The 16,012-nt window shown below is 37.5% G+C and overlaps 1 protein-coding gene across 3 annotated transcripts in view; it reads right to left on the reverse strand.

Moving 5' to 3' along the window:
* Window positions 1–8,061: 8,061 nt before the first annotated feature.
* LOC138167538 (restin homolog) overlaps window positions 8,062–16,012 on the reverse strand; it is a 31,406-nt gene continuing 23,455 nt past the window's right edge. For all 3 annotated transcript variants that reach the window (XR_011169923.1, XR_011169921.1, XR_011169919.1), the window contains one exon: window positions 8,062–9,174. The gene's annotated coding sequence lies outside the window, so the exon portion shown is untranslated. The remainder of the gene's footprint in view (window positions 9,175–16,012) is intronic.

Genomic DNA, 16,012 nt, shown 5'->3' on the forward strand with positions numbered 1-16,012 from the left:
TATATATATATATATATATATATATATATATATATATATATATATATCTGCTATTTAGAAAAACTTGTAAAACTATTAACTAAGCTATTTTGGGCTACTATTTTAATGCTAAAACCTATAATTGTTAATTGATTACTGTATGTGGAAAGGAGGAAACTAACTGGATGAAAACTTGTCTGACTAATTCTGCCCATTCAGAGCAGTCTCTCCTGCTTACAATTCATATAAATTTCCCTTATGTTGTAAAATTGTCAAATCCCCTAGAAACTATCTCTAGGCAAGGCCAGCCCCATGAGAATAGAAATAATTATAACTGGCTCTCAGCTGTGATTGGTGAGGCTTGTTGTTTAAGGTAAAAAGCACTTGGGACCATAACTAAATTTTATTTTGAGTCTGAATTGGGGTATAGTTGTCTGCATTAAATCAGTGTCTGAAAGAAAATGACACTAGCTTCTGAGAAGAATGTGATCCTGTACTGTCAACAGGTGGAAGTCCATATTTGGTAATAGCTGAAGGGACAATCTCAGTCTCTGTCTGGGATGGGATCCCTCCTGGCTCAGTTTACCTATGAGGTTCCTTTGAAAAGTAATGTTTCCCACCTATTCCTGAGTCTAGCTATGAGATGGAATGGATGCTGCATGATTGGATGTCTATGACTGTACTTGAATTTACACAGAGCCAAGGTTGTTTTCTCCTGGCACATTTAGAATGTCACATGTCCCTGCTTTTTCCTTCTATAACAGGTTTCTATGATCAGAGCAAGTAGTCAGTGAAGGATGAGATTTTTCATGCTAGCTTACTGGAAGATCTAATATTATTTTTTATCTAAAATTAGAATATGTACAGAAAGTTATGCAAACTGCTTAAGATCATTTTAAAAGTTTTCAATTAGCTTCCTTCATAAAAGTTTAGTGATCATTTATAAATTTTGAAACTGTTTTGAAGAAGAAAAATATTTTTACAGGAAATTTCAAAAATCTCTAGTGTGATTTTAAGAGACCCACAAAAACTTCCACTTGCAAAATTGATGTAACAAGTTGTAAAGCAGAAGAGAACTTGCTATTTTGATCCATTATTTAAGCAAGTGTTGATATTTGTAATTGAATATATATGTGTAAAATTCATTCCCCTTTTTGAAATTCTGTTCGGCACCCCACATTCTATTGTATTTTGGGTGACGAATGCTGTTATGTATGACTGTTAATGATTTACTTCTCAAGTCCCTCCAAGCTCTCCAAAACATCCAGGACACACGCAATCCGAGTGGTGTACCAGACCACTCCACTGTTAAGGTGTCTGGAAGAAAAGCCTGGATCCACTTCTCACACATCAAGGTGACAGCTCCTCCTGACCCACCAGACCTGTGGATAACAGAGCCAGCCTGTGACTTACAACTGAAGATTAAGAGACTGTCCTGGCTCTCCTGTTCCTGGCATTCCTACTTTGGCTGGTTCCAACTCCTATGCTCCCACCTTGTACTCTTGGACTCTTACTAAGACAACTGATGGGACTCTAATTTCAAAAATGTGACTCATGGCCAGCCTACCCTTTTTCTTTGATCACTGTGCCCCATATTCATGTTGTTTCCCTATACAGGCATGTATTCTGTTGGGACCAATGCTCCTGCTTGTGGAGATGTGGGCAGAAAAGCATCCTTTGGTCAACTCAGTCATAAGTCTGCCCTGAGGATGGGTCCCCTGAGTGTGGAGGACAGGGGAAATATCACTGTGCCAATTGGGATTGTGTAACCATTGCTGATTGGGTCACCACATTTCATTTCATTGTAATACCCTTAAGTCATGTAACCCAGTTGTCCTCAGGGTTTTGGATTGGACCAAACAGGATTGGAAAACTGGGATACCTTGGGGAATCAGGTTTAATGTCACAGGAAGGGACCCTGGGGCCTTGTTCACGATTCAATGCACTCCAGTGCCAAGGGAATCTTACTCCTACTGGTCCCAACCCAGTCCTCAACCCACCTCCTGGTGGCAATCAAACCAGATGGTCGCCTGTTTCACCCATTATCATCACCCCTGCAGACTCGGGCTGCACTCTGGTAGACCCCAAGTTCTTCGGACCCAAGCTTAACTTCTGATTTCTTGTATGCAGGAACACCTTTTTCTTGGCAGCCCCCATTTTAGTCTCTATCCTAGTTGGCCTTGGTATGTCAGGATTGGCAGCAGTGGGTACCACAGCCCTAGTGCAAGAGAACAGTCCCCCGGACTCAGTTGAGTCTGAGTTTCAACTATGAATAAGAAAAAAAGGGGAGTGTGAAGTGCCCACCAGAAATTATACACCAAAGCCCCCTAAACCTGACAGAAGGGGCCCCTACCAGGGTCCCTGGAAACCACCTGATAGGCCATAATAGTGAGGGAACTTTTCATGTGTTGCTAGAAACATATCCCAGATACAAGTCTGTTTTTGTTAGCCCAGATACAAGTCTGTTCTTGTTAGGTACCCAAGACTTTACTAGAAATGGCACCCCCAACCCATGGAACCACATTTTGTTGATTAGCAACACCTAGTTCCATAAAAGTATACCTTTCAGAAGACTCAATGCTGTCTTCCCTACTGGGGAGGCAGTCACCGCGGTTAATAAACACTCCTATCAAATTATAATTGGCTTTGCTGTCATGTCCATTTCAGTCTGGAAATCTAACCGCCATGACAAAGGAGTGCATCTAGCAGCAGGTGCCTAAGGAGGGGCACATCTAGCACAGCAGGTGCCTAAGGAGGGGCACATCTAGCATCTCTGAAGAGATTAACCACTAGGGGGTTAGGGTTGCTCTGGAGACCCCAAAATACCAACATGTGGGGTCCCCTAAAGGACTCTTGCCCACTTCTCATAGAAGCATAACAATAAACTTCTACAACTCTCACTCCAATTAAGCATGAGACCTTGAATTCTTTCCAGATGCTATTGCAGGTTTTCTGGTCTTGGATAAGATCAGAGTTCCTGCTGAACCTATTGGGAGCTCTCCCTCATGACCTTTCTAAGTTATATTGATGGGGTACAAGCTCTGGGAAACCCCTTGAACTCTGATAGAATCTTCCCACTTGATGAATCATTTGCCTGAGGCCATAAGCCTTTCATTATAGCTAGGCCCAAATCTCTTACTCTTACTAGCCTAGCCCTCCATTGTCCAGCTTCTTCCCACCCTTGATCCTATCAAAATATCTATATCCAATCTGTTACCCTTAAACTAGCTTAGCCCTCCAGTATCTGTCATCTCCAGGTAGCCTTCAGCTACTTCCCATCCTTAATCTCATTCCTGGAGTCTGGACCTCAGTCCCCTCAAGATCCTCATTAGAGTCCTCCTCAAGACCCTTCCCAAACACCTCCTCTAGACTATCCCTAAATTCTCCCACAATCTTTCTGTATATGAAATCCATCTTGCCTCCATGAAGTGGCTGAGAATTCAATCTAGCACAGACTCACTCTGTGTCAGAGTATTCTGGCCTGCTTGTCCAATACAAGCATCACAGATACTTGGGCTCCTTAAGAGTCTACCCATTATGGTGAATCTTTAATAAAGTTTGCTTTTCTTTGACTGAGAGAAAACTTAAGTCGAATTCATTTGGCAGGACTGGGTGTGTTTATATTTTGGGGTCTCAAGCACCCCTAAACCCTAAACCTCAATGATATTATTGTTATATATGGGGTTACCCTACCACGGAATCCCCAAAATATATGGAACATACTCTATATCATAAATGTGGGGAATATCTATGTTACACATGGAAAGTTGTCTCCCTAAAATTCCTCATATGTATTAAAACAGACACATATGGGACAATTTATATGCCATACCAATTGGCAGCTCCTGTGATAAAATCGGGTTACCCTCAGTCCATCAACCAATCTTGGATTCCCTATCCCCTCTGAGGAAATCACCACTGGATAAGCTCACATTCCCTTGGATGCCTCCCAACAAAGGGATTTTCATCTCACTGATTAAAGAATTCATCAAATTAATCAATGACTTCCTTGACCACCTTCTCTCCTATAGGCTAAAAGAAAATGACCTCTCTACTTTAACCTGTAATGCATCTTTGCTACCTAGGTGATGAGGTACAGGCTCTGGGAACTCCCTTGAACTCTGATTGAATCTTCCCATTTGATGAGGCATTTGCCTGAGGCCATAAACCTTTCATTGTGGCTGGCCCAAACCTCTGTTACCCAGCTCTCCTTAGTCCATCTACTTCCCACCTTTGATCCTCCCAAATTCTACATTGCCGCATCTCCAGGTAGCCTCCAGCTACTTCCCACCTTAATCTCTCATCACTGGATTCTGACCTCTTTTGGCTCCTCCTGAAGACCCTCCCCAAACTTCTCCTGTAGACCACCTCTAGATTCCTCCCACAACCTTTCTGTATATAAGACCCCATCTTTCCTCCATGGGAGAGAGAAGGCAGAGAGAAGGCTGGACAATGATCTAGCACAGACACTCTGTGTCAGATGATTCTGGCCTGCTTGTCCAATACAAGCATCACAGATACCAAGCCTCCAAGGCTCCTTAAGAGTTTACCCATTAAGGAGAATCTTTAATAAACTTTGCTTTTCTTTGGCCAAGGAAATAAGATCAGAAAAAAAAAAAGTCTACCTCCTATTTTCCAAACAAAGGAACCAAGAATAGCATAACTATTTAGAAATATTGTCAGATTGAAAGACCAAAATGGGTTAGGGGTTATGTTATACTTTTTTTCCATCTCATTTAAAAACAACAAACAACAAAGAAGAAGAAGAATTAAAGCCATATTTAAATTTCAAAGGATTTGAATGTTGTTTGGGGCAATCTAGAAGATAATATGATTTGGACTTGGAAAGATAAAGGATAAACCTTAGGGAGCTCCATCCTTTTGAAGAGCAGAGTTTTTGATGGCACGGTTATGGTATTTGCCTGGCAGCTGCTTCTTAAGCAAAGGAACGCTGGTATGATATTTTTGGATAAGTAGTGATGGGGGTGTTTGTGTATGAAGAGTTGGGGAGAGGCTATGACTTCCCAGAGTGGAATTCAGCCTGTGCTGCAGAGCCAATACTTGCCTCAAACAAATATCTCAGCTGAAGTTAAGCCATAGTTGGGTCCAAAAGAGATAGAGATCAATAGACACCATAGACCTGGAGAAACCCAAAAATGGAAAATCTGGCTCTGGCTAAGTCTGTGCACTCAATGAGGTGCATGTTAGTTCATGTTTCATCATTATACATTGAAATATAATAGCCTACATCTAAAGGTGAGTTGTGTAAAAACAACCCAACTTTGAAAATGCCTAGTAATACAATTTAATAAGTATATGTATATGCATAAGTATATGTATATACATATGTCTATATGTCTATGTGTGTGTATACTACACTCTCCTCCTGGAGCTCAATTGCTGCTTCTAAATTCAATAAAACTTTTTTTTCAATAAAACTATTAAAAAATTTAAAAAACAAATTATCTTTTGCTTCTGAAATTGGTGAACATTTAGATTACAAGGTATAATTGTAAAAAGCAAAATTCTTCATAAAAGTGTCATTTTTTCCCCAAAAATATTTGGCCTCAATATTGAGCAAAAATCTGGAGCAATTTCTGAAGAAGAGAAGCCTACCAGAATTCTAAAAAGTGTTTGTAATAAGCTATGTTGGTATATTTTGGGAGAGAGGGAAAAGATGAGGAAAGGGAAGGAGGGGGCAATTAATAGCAATAGTACAAAGATACAAGTTTGGGACTCCTATTTTCTTTTTAAAGTGAAGCCTGCAAACAAAATTAATGCAGTCAAAATTAGAAGGAAAATAGGAAATGGCAGGAATATTTAAAGGCAAGTTTCTCTGATAAAGACTTCAATTCTTAAATATATAGGGAACTGAGTCAAATTCATAAAAAATAAGAGCTGTTCCCTAGTTGATACTGGTCAAAGTATATGAACAGGGTAATTTCAGATAAAGAAATCAAAGCACCAATGGTCACATGCACAAAAAATGCTCTGGTTTAGCTCTTCTCAGCAATGCAGGGATCTAAGACAACTCCAAAAGACTCATGATGGAAAATGCCATCCACATCCAGACAAAGAACTTTGGAGTTTGAATGCAGATGTAAGGATACTATTTGCTCTCCTTTTCTTTTGCTGTTTTGTTTTGTTTCTTCTTTCTGATAGCTCCTCCTGTTATTTCTAATTCTTCTTTACATCATGACTAATGTGAAAATGTTTAATATGAATATATAAGTAGAGTCTATATCATATCTTGGGGGGGGGAAAGAGAGAGGAATAGAAAATTTAAAACTCAAACTCTTATGGAAGTGAATGTTGAAAACTAAAAATAAATTAATTATGTAAAAATGCTCTAAATCACTACTGATTAAAGGAACGCATATTAAAACAACTTTGAGCTATCACCTCACACCTAACAAATTGACTAACATGACAGAAAAAGAGAATGACAAATGCTGAAGGGGATATGGAAAAGACACTAATGTACTGTTGGTAAAGTTGTGAACTAATCCAACCATTCTAAAGAACAATTTGGAACTATGATCAAAGAGCTCTAAAATTGTGCATACCCTTTGACCCAGCAATACCACTACTAGGGCCATATTGCCAAAACATCAAAGGAAAAGGAAAAGGACGTACATGTACAAAAATATTTCTAGGAACTCTTTTTCTGGTAGTAAAGAACTGGAAATCAAGGGGATGCCCATCAATTGAGGAATGGCTGAACAAGTTGTGGTATATGATTGTGATGAGATGCTATTGTGCTATAAGAAACAATGAGCAGGATGCTTTCAAAAAAATCTGTGAAGACATATGAATTGATGAAGAATTGAGTGAGTAGAATCAGGAAACCATTGTATACAGTAATATCAATATTGTAAGGATGAGGTACTTGAAGACTTAGCTACTCTGATCAAGACACTGATCCAGACAATTCCAAAGAACCCATGATGACAAATGCTATCCACCACCAGAGAAAGGATTAATGAATTCTAAATGCAGATTGAAGCATTATTTTTAAAAATGCTTTTAAAAATGTTTCTTGCTTTTTTTGTTTATGTTTTATTTTGCAACATGAATAGTATGGAAACATATTTTGCATGACTTCATATGTATAATTAATATAAAATTGCTTTCCTTTTCAAGGAGTGAGGAGAGGTGGGAAGGAAGAAGAGAATTTGGAACTCAGAATTTTACAAAATGAATGTTAAAATTTTTTAAATGTAATTGAGAAATATTTAATGAAATAAAAATGTTAAAAAGGAAAAAAATAAAGTGAAGTCTGTCTCAAAAGGACTAATAGCAATCAATATAGCTTTCTACAAACTTAATTCTCAAGTATTTCAAGGTTCAAGTCTTCAGTGTGCACATTCCCTCCATTGATACCAGTTGCAACAATTTCATATCCTAGGCCTGGTTTTTTGAGTTGCTCTGTCAAAATTTGTCCTGTGATAGCCAGATTTCTAGTGATGAAACTCTCTCAATTTAAGATTGTCCCAGCTTCCCTTAAGTGGATATCACAAACCTTTCCAGCTGGGCAGGACCTGCCAAAACTTGTGTTCTGAAGCCAGAATTGTCTGCAAGTCATAACGAAGCATCAGAAAAAGTGAAGGCAATTCTTAAAATCCAGGACAACCTACTCAGTGTTATAACTAGCTCAGGGTAACTGAGATTTCACTCCAGGCTACTGAAATGTAAGGGTAGCATGCTTCCTCCCCAGGGGGGAGGATTGTGGGCACACTTTCTTCCCTTGGAGATCACCACCTCCACACTGCATGTTGTAGTTCTCCACCAGTGTGGGCTATAGTATGGTATCACAACCACTGGGTCCATTCCCAATGTCTTGTCACCATGACAGACTTCCCCTGGGTCTGGCCTCCTCCCAATCCCCCAGTGTAGACTAGACTGGAGGTGATGGGCTGTCCTCCTCTTCCAGTACAACTGCACTCACAATTCTATTGTTCTCAATGGCACCACCACATACATTCACCACTCCAACTGGATTTAGCTCTGGGTCAAGAATTCCTAGTGATGGCTCTGAGAACAGTGGCGTTTTATTTTAATTTTCACAGATAACAGATAATCTCAGACCATCAAAACAAAACATTTATTTCATCTTCTCAATAAAAGGAACAAAAAATATTGAAAAAAAAACAAGTAATTTTGTTTATAAAGGACCCTATAAAATATATATACTCCGGAACACATGATGGCAGTTTTTTTGTGACCAGCTCAAGTCACTTCACCAGGGACTATTTCTTGTTCCATATCCCCATGTAGTTATTGAAACTTCACTATCATCAGCTCCTTCATTATACAACAGGTTTTGAAACACTATCATGAAATCAGATATCAGAAATCATTTTTGCTTTGCTTTCAAATTTCTCTGAACAGCATGTTCCATGGGCTTTAGAGCTGTAAGGAACCTTAAAGATGTTTTGGTCCAATCTCTTAAATTTTGTAGATGAGAAAATCAAGGCCTTAAAGAGATAAATTATCTTGACTAAATTCACACAGGTACTTAGTAGAAGAGTTAAGATTTGAACCCAAGACTTCATTTGTCAAAGTCAGTGCTCTCGCCAGCACCTGGCCTACTTGCTAAGAATTAAAGGTTTTATGTAACCCTGCTGCTTTGAAAAGGGGGGAGAAATAATCCACTGTAAGGAGAAATGGTTATGTAGATAATACCTCGAGTAGCAGCCAGCTGAATTTTATAGCCTAAATGCTTCACCTAATGGAATATGAGAGCACAAGGTTAACTACAGAGAATGATATTCATTTTGGGAAAGTTGATTCCAAAACCTTAGAACATAAGCACACATCCAATATCAACTGTTGCAGAACATAAAAATATACATCATTTTTACTACCTTAATCTTGGAGGAAATCTTTGTTTTTAATGAGAAAGTTGCTTTTCATTCTATTTTCTTTCTCCTTTTCTTTATGTCCTTCCTTATCTACTGGTAGTTAATTTTATTGAAAATTGATCACATTTGATCACACAGTACTCTGATAGCAGGAAAGTCTCTATTTAGCTTGGCTCTAGCCATTAGGCATTCCTCTTCTATTCATAGAACTGCAGTCATGTAGTTATCTTAAGTACACATGAAAGGAGGTAGCCAAGTCTCCTCCTACCCCTCTTCTCGAGACCCTCCTCCCTCCGAATTCTTTAGCATTTCCAGCAATGACATAGCAGATCTGTGGAATGAAATAGACCAGCTGTTGGAATTTATGTTGTCATAAAACTATAAACATATACCTTTACTAAAGTCTTAACTGTTGTTCTTTTGGACAAGCTAATTGGATAAGAGAGGATAAGGTGTAATGTAATAAGTATCAGGCATGCTGTGTAAGCACAGTGGGATTTATGACTGTGACAAGATTTTGTCTTTCTTTTCTTTTTTAAATTCCTTGCTGTCAATTAGAATATTTAAAGATATAAGGCTTATATGGACACAACGAATAAGCATTTGCCATTTTCTGACTATTGTCAATTTTTCCAGGTCTCATAATTGTCCTTTAAACCAAAATTTATCAAAATGATAGCTAGGCTTTTAAAAAATGGTTTCCTAACCATATTTTGAAAATATGGTTATTGAAAAACAGTTGAAAACAAATTGAAACAAATTGAAAAACAATCATGAGAGTCATAGTAAATGAATATTCTTATAAATGAACAACGTCCAGAGATCACATTACAATCAGAGTTTAGCTAATATTTAGTTTGTTTACAACAAACAGAGATCCAGAAAGATTCCAAAAATGTGTACCTTCTCTCTATTGCATAAATAAAAAGGTTTATCTAGAGTCATAGATTTGGAGTGAGAAGGGACCGTAGGGGTCCTTTAATCCAATCTCTTCATTTTGCAGGTGAGAAAATTGAGGCCCAGAGAGGTGAAATTACTTTACTTGGCCAAGGTCACATGGTAAATAGATGGCAAAATTAGGATGTGAACCCAGGCCTTCTGATTCCAGGTCCAGTTCTCTTTCCATTATATTTATCCCATTCTACCAGACTCAGTTTTGATAAAAATACATTGAAATAAAAAAAAAATCAAAGTTAGAAGAAGCACTATATTTTGCAGAGATGCCAACTATTTTTTCAAAGAAAATTGTCATGTTAATTCCTTTCCTTAGTATAATTACTAGAGTTGGTTATTACCAATTCAGTCCTGCATGCCTTATTAATGCAGTTAGTGCACCTGTTTTGCCTTACAACAGTATCAGAAATACTTATCTCAAATTGTCATAAGTTTTCAGCTGCATAAACAGCATAGCTCTGCACTGTAGGCAAATTGCTAACCATTTTCCACTAGGAGAAAATGAACAATAAAACTCAACGTACCAAGAAATACATTCAAATATATTTTTTTTAATCCCCACTGTAAAAGCAGCCAATGGGGCCACATGCATGCAAGCTCTCTAATTACATAGAGCTGTCAAACCCACAGGAAGGCACATACTATCTTATTAACAGCAGCTGGTAGTAGTTCAGTTAACCCTTCCATGATCTTTTACTTCCACTACCAAAATGCTATCATGGCAGAAGAGGGCTGATAGGTCCTTGTTTTCAATCCCATCTGGTAGCTTATACTGCCTTTTTGTATACTACTGGATGCTACATTTTTTTTTTAAGCAATTGGGGTTAAGAAACTTGCTCAAGGTTACACGGCCAGTTATTTCTGGGTGTGGTGCTAAGTATCTGAGCCTGGATTCGATCCCTGGGTCATCCTGACACTGGGGCCAGTGCTCTTACTCGCTGAGCCACCTGGCCACCCCTAATGGATGCTACATTTTGTCAAGTGCTTTTTTTTTGTTCTGTGTATTAATATAATCATAGTTTTTTTTTCTCCTAGAATAAATTATGCCAATTATTTTCCTAATGTGCAGTCTTCTTTTCTGGAATGAACCACAATATTGGATGGTCATATTGAAGTTTTTGGAAAATACTGTTGTATCTTTTTTGGTGAAGATTTTATTTAATTTTTTTACATCAATATTTATTAGTGAAATTTGTCCACAGTTATCTTTATCTGCTTTATTCTTCCATGTTTTACTTATCGTAATCACATTAGTTCCATAAAAGGAGTCTAGTAAAGCTTCTTATTTCTCTGTTACTGAAAATAATTTTTGTAGCTAAAATATTAGTGGTTTTTTAAACATTCAGTAGAATTAAATTATAAATCCATCTACACCAAGGTTTCATTCTTCAGTATTTCATGTATGGTTTTTTCAAGTTTTCAATTTTTCTTTCTCAAACTGGCTGATTTAAAATTTCCATTTTAGTTTAGATATTTATAAAGACTCTTGCCCTAGTAGCCCTTTGCCTCACTCCTAAAAGGTGTGAATTTCCTTTGACTTTGGCTGGAATGTAATTTGGAATAGCAATTTCTGATAATTTACCTTATTACCTATCTGTTCATTATGAATTCACTTTGCTCATTTTTGATTTTGATAATGTGATTTTCCTCCTTTTTTTTAAAGATGTTAGCTAATGGTTCATTGATTTTATTAATGTTTTCAAAAAGATATCTCTTATTTTTGTTTATCAGTTCCATGGTCTTTTCATTTCTGCCATTTTTTAAATCTCTCCTCTAATTTTCGAGACCTCTTACTTTAAACTTATTTTGAAGTTGTTAATTTACCTCCTAGTTTTTAAAAACTGCATGCTACATTCCTAAGTTCATTTTCTATTTTGTAATTATATTTTGTAGGAGAAACTTTTTTTTTCAGAAAACTACTTGAGTTACATCTTATACATATCAATATGTTGCCACATGTGATTTTTTTAAACTTTTGTTGGTATGATATTTTTATACACCCAGTTTGTTTTTAGCCTCCTTCATTTAGATCTCCCTCATTTGGTCCTTTTTCCTTTACTAATCTGTATTTTTATGTAGTTTTGGTCTATAAATATTAAGTTTGTTATTTCTACCTTTTTACATTTATTTATGTTTTAAATATTCTTATGTGAACTTGGGAATATTACTTAATGCTTATCCATAAAATGAGGGGGTTGTAAAGTTACTTTCAGCTCCAAATCAATGACCTATGATTTGTAATTAGGTGACACAATGGACAGAGCACTGTACCTGGAGTCAGGAAGACAAGTTCATATCTGGATCCAGATACTTACTAGCTGAGACCTGTATTTTTATTTATTTATGGAGAAAATTGCTATGAATTGTTTTCTTACTCATCCCTTTATACTTTTTAGTTTTATTAGGCAGTTTAATCATTCACCTGTAGGGTTAAAATACTACATATGTGTTTTCTTTCATCAAATTATTTTATATCTTTCTCTTTAAACCAATATTTAGTCTCTGAGGTTTGTTTTGCTGATATGACCTAACCTTATATGACATCTTACATCTTATACAAAGATATGACCTTGGTTACCAACCCCTACCCACTCTCTCATCAAACTCTCCTTCCCTCATTACCCTTTCCTACTCCCAAATTCCTTGAGATTTTTGTTCTCTTCTATGATTGCTTTTTCTTTTATTTTTTTGTCCTCTCCCTTTACTTTTTTGTGAAGAGACAGGAGGCTGATGTCACTGGTTTGGAGAGTACATGAAGAATAAGGTGTAAGAAGACTACTAGAAAGGGGGTGGCTAAGTGGTGCAGTGAATAGAGCACCAGCCCTGGAGTCAGGAGGACTTGAGTTCAAATCTGGCCTCAGACACTTAACGTGCACACAGAAAAACCTAGCCGTGTGACCTTGGGCAAGTCACTTAACCCCCAACTGCCCTACCTTCCCCCTCCAAAAAGAAAAAAAAAAAGAGTGGAAAGGTAGAAGGGTTATAAAAGACTTTGAATGCCAAACAGCATTTTTGTGTTTGATCTTGGAGGTGATAGGAGCCACTGGAATTTATTGAGTAGGAGGTGTGTGACATAGTCAGACCTGAGCTTTTGGAAAATCACTTTGGTGGTTAAATGGAGGATGGATTGACATGGGAAGGGACTTGAAGCAGGCTGACCCACTAGCAGCTATTGCAGTAATCCTAGTGTGAGGTGATGAGGGCTTGTAGTAGAGTGGTAGCAGTGTCATAGGAGAGAGGGGTTGTATTGGAGAGATGTTGCAAAGGTGGAACCAACAGGCTGTCGCAGTAGATTGGATGTGGGGTTTAAGAGACAGTGAGGAGATGAGGACAATAGCTAGGTCACAAGCCTAGGAAAGTGGGAGGATGGCGGTACCTTAGACTATAATAGGGAGGTCTAGAAGGGAGTGGGGGAAGACGTAGGAGGAAAGATGGGTTCAGTTTTGGGCATGTTGAATTTAAGATGTCTAGGACATACCCAGTTCAAGATGCTTTAAAAGGCAACTGATGATGTAAAGCTAGAGGTCAACAGAGAGATGAGGGCAGGATTGATAGATTTGAGAATATTTGGCATGGAGATCCATGGGAGTTGATGAGGTCATCAAGTAAAGTAGTATAGAGGGAGAAGTTAAGGGGGCCCAGGGCAGAAGTCTTCCATCCAAAGACCTCAGCTACTTAGATAAAAACTATTTTACAAAAACTGCTTGGAAAATTGGACAGTAGTATGGAAGAAGTTAGATTTAGACCAGTATCTCACATCTTATACAAAGATAAGCTCCCAAAGAGTATGTGACCTAGATAAAATATAATAGATTACATCATAAACAAATGAGAGAAACATGGAAAAAATTGCTTATAAGATGTTTGATAGACACAGGAAAAGTTCACAACAACCAGGGATTAGAGAAGATCACAGAGTAACTTTGATTACATAAAATTTAAAAGTTTTTGCATAAACAAATCTAATAAAGGTAAGATTAAAAGCAAATAATTAACAGGGGAAAAATAACTTGGCAGCAAGCTGTCTGATAAAAATCTTATTTCCAAGATACAGGGTGCCTCAAAAGTCTTTTGGGCAAATACAAAATCTGTTTGGCATTCAAAGCTCTTATTCCCTATCATGTACTCTTTGAAACAGTACTCTGGTCTCCTTGCTGTTCCACTTGTTTTTGGTTTCAACATTTTCTCTTCTTGTTTCCCATGTCTGGAATGCTCTTCCTCCTGGCTTCCCTGGATCCCTTTAAGTTTCTTCTAAAATCTTTTTTTTTTTTTAAGCAATCGGGGTTAAGTAACTTGCTCAAGGTTACACGGCCAGTTATTTCTCGGTGTGATGCTGAGTGTCTGAGCCCGGGATTCGATCTCCAGGTCATCCCGACACTGGAGCCGGTGCTCTTATTCGCTGTGCTACCTGGCCGCCTCATTTCTTCTAAAATCCTATCTTCTACAGAAAGCTATCCTCAACTCCTCTTTGACCCCAAAGTCTTTTGGGACACCCTCTATAAAGAACTGATGAAAATTTTATAATAAGAACCTTTCTCCAATTGATAAATGACCTAAGAACATGAACAGGCAATTCTCAAGGGGGAAAAACCTCAGGCTATCTACAATCACATGAAAAAAAATGTTCTAAATCACTACTAATCAGAGAAACTAGGTTAAAGCAATTTTCTGAGATTCCACCTCATACTCATCAGAGTAGCAAAGAAGACAAAAGAAAAGAAGATGATTAATTTTGGAGGGACTGTGGGAAAACAGGCACATTTCCTGTTGTTCTGCTGTTAGAGCTGTGAATGGGTGCAGCCACTCTGGAAAGTAATTTGGAATTACACGCAAAAAGTTACCAAACAAGACGTTCCCTTTGACCTAGCCATAACACTGCTAGGTCTGCTCAAAAGAGATCAAAGAAAGATGAAAAGATCCTATATGTGCAAAAATATCGATAGCAGCTCTTTTTGTGGTGGCAAAAGGATATGGAAGACAAAGGTATGCCAATCAATTGAGAAATTATTGAGTAAGTCATGGTATAGGAATGTGGAGTATTATTGTGCTATAAGGAACGAGGATATAGAGAATTTCAAAAAGACATTGAAACATGTGTTTATATTAGCAGAACTAGAATAGCAGTGTGTATGATAACATCAATATGACCAAAATGAACAATTTTGAGGACTTTTGTAAAATAATTAAGAATGAAATGAGCAGGAATGAACAAAACTAGGTTAGAAATTTATACAGTGGGGGCAGCTAGATGGTGCAGTGAATAAGAGCACTGGCCCTGGAGTCAGGAGAACCTAAGTTCAAATCCGGCCTCAGACACTTTACACAAAATTAGCCATGTGACTTTGGGCAAGTCACTTAACCTCAATTTCCCTACCTTCCCCTCCCCCAAAAAGCAAAAACAAACAACACCCCCCTCCCGAAATTTGTACAATAACGGCACTGTAAAAACAAGCAGCTTTGAAAGCTGTAAGAATTATGATCAATACAATGACCATTCATGATTACAGAGGACTGATGATTAAAAATACCATCCATGACAGGTGATAGATTTATGGTACAAAATGAGAAATCTGTTTTTTTGTTGTTGCTATTCAATCACCTCAATTGTATCCATCTTTTCATGACCCCATTTGAGGTTTTCTTGGCAAAGATACTGGAGTGGTTTTCTAGGTCATCTTATAGATGAGGAAACTGAGGAAAACAGGATGAAGTGACTTGACTAAGGTCACACAGCTAGTAAGTGTTGGAGACCACATTTGAATGCAGGTCTTCTTGAATCCAAGCCTGGTATTCTATCCACTGCGGTATTTCTCTCTCTATATCCATTGTGGAAATTTATTTTACTTGACTATGTAGATTTGTTATAATAAAATTGTTTTTCTTTTCTTTTCTTTTTTCCACTAGTGTGGAGGATGGGAAGGAGAGAAAATAGATTTCAGTTCATTTAAAAAAAAATAGAAAGGGAAATGCTACAGATGTAAAATGTTGCATACATTTTTAGATGGGGTCACTGTATTATTATTTTTACTTTTTTTTTACTTTGTCACAAGCAATCTCTCACAAGCTGGGAATGATTTGTAAATGTTTGTGATATAAAAATAAAAAATTAATATATCTTAAAAAATATGACATTCATTTTTAATGCCCTTTCCAAAATATGTTGATTAATCCAATTCTTTTCTTATTCTTTTTTCCTTCTAGAATACTCTAGAGTC

Source organism: Petaurus breviceps, unplaced genomic scaffold, assembly GCF_028583685.1.
Source record: "Petaurus breviceps papuanus isolate PSGF00001 unplaced genomic scaffold, PetGlider_PUasm1.0 229, whole genome shotgun sequence".
Classification (NCBI taxonomy): domain Eukaryota; kingdom Metazoa; phylum Chordata; class Mammalia; order Diprotodontia; family Petauridae; genus Petaurus; species Petaurus breviceps.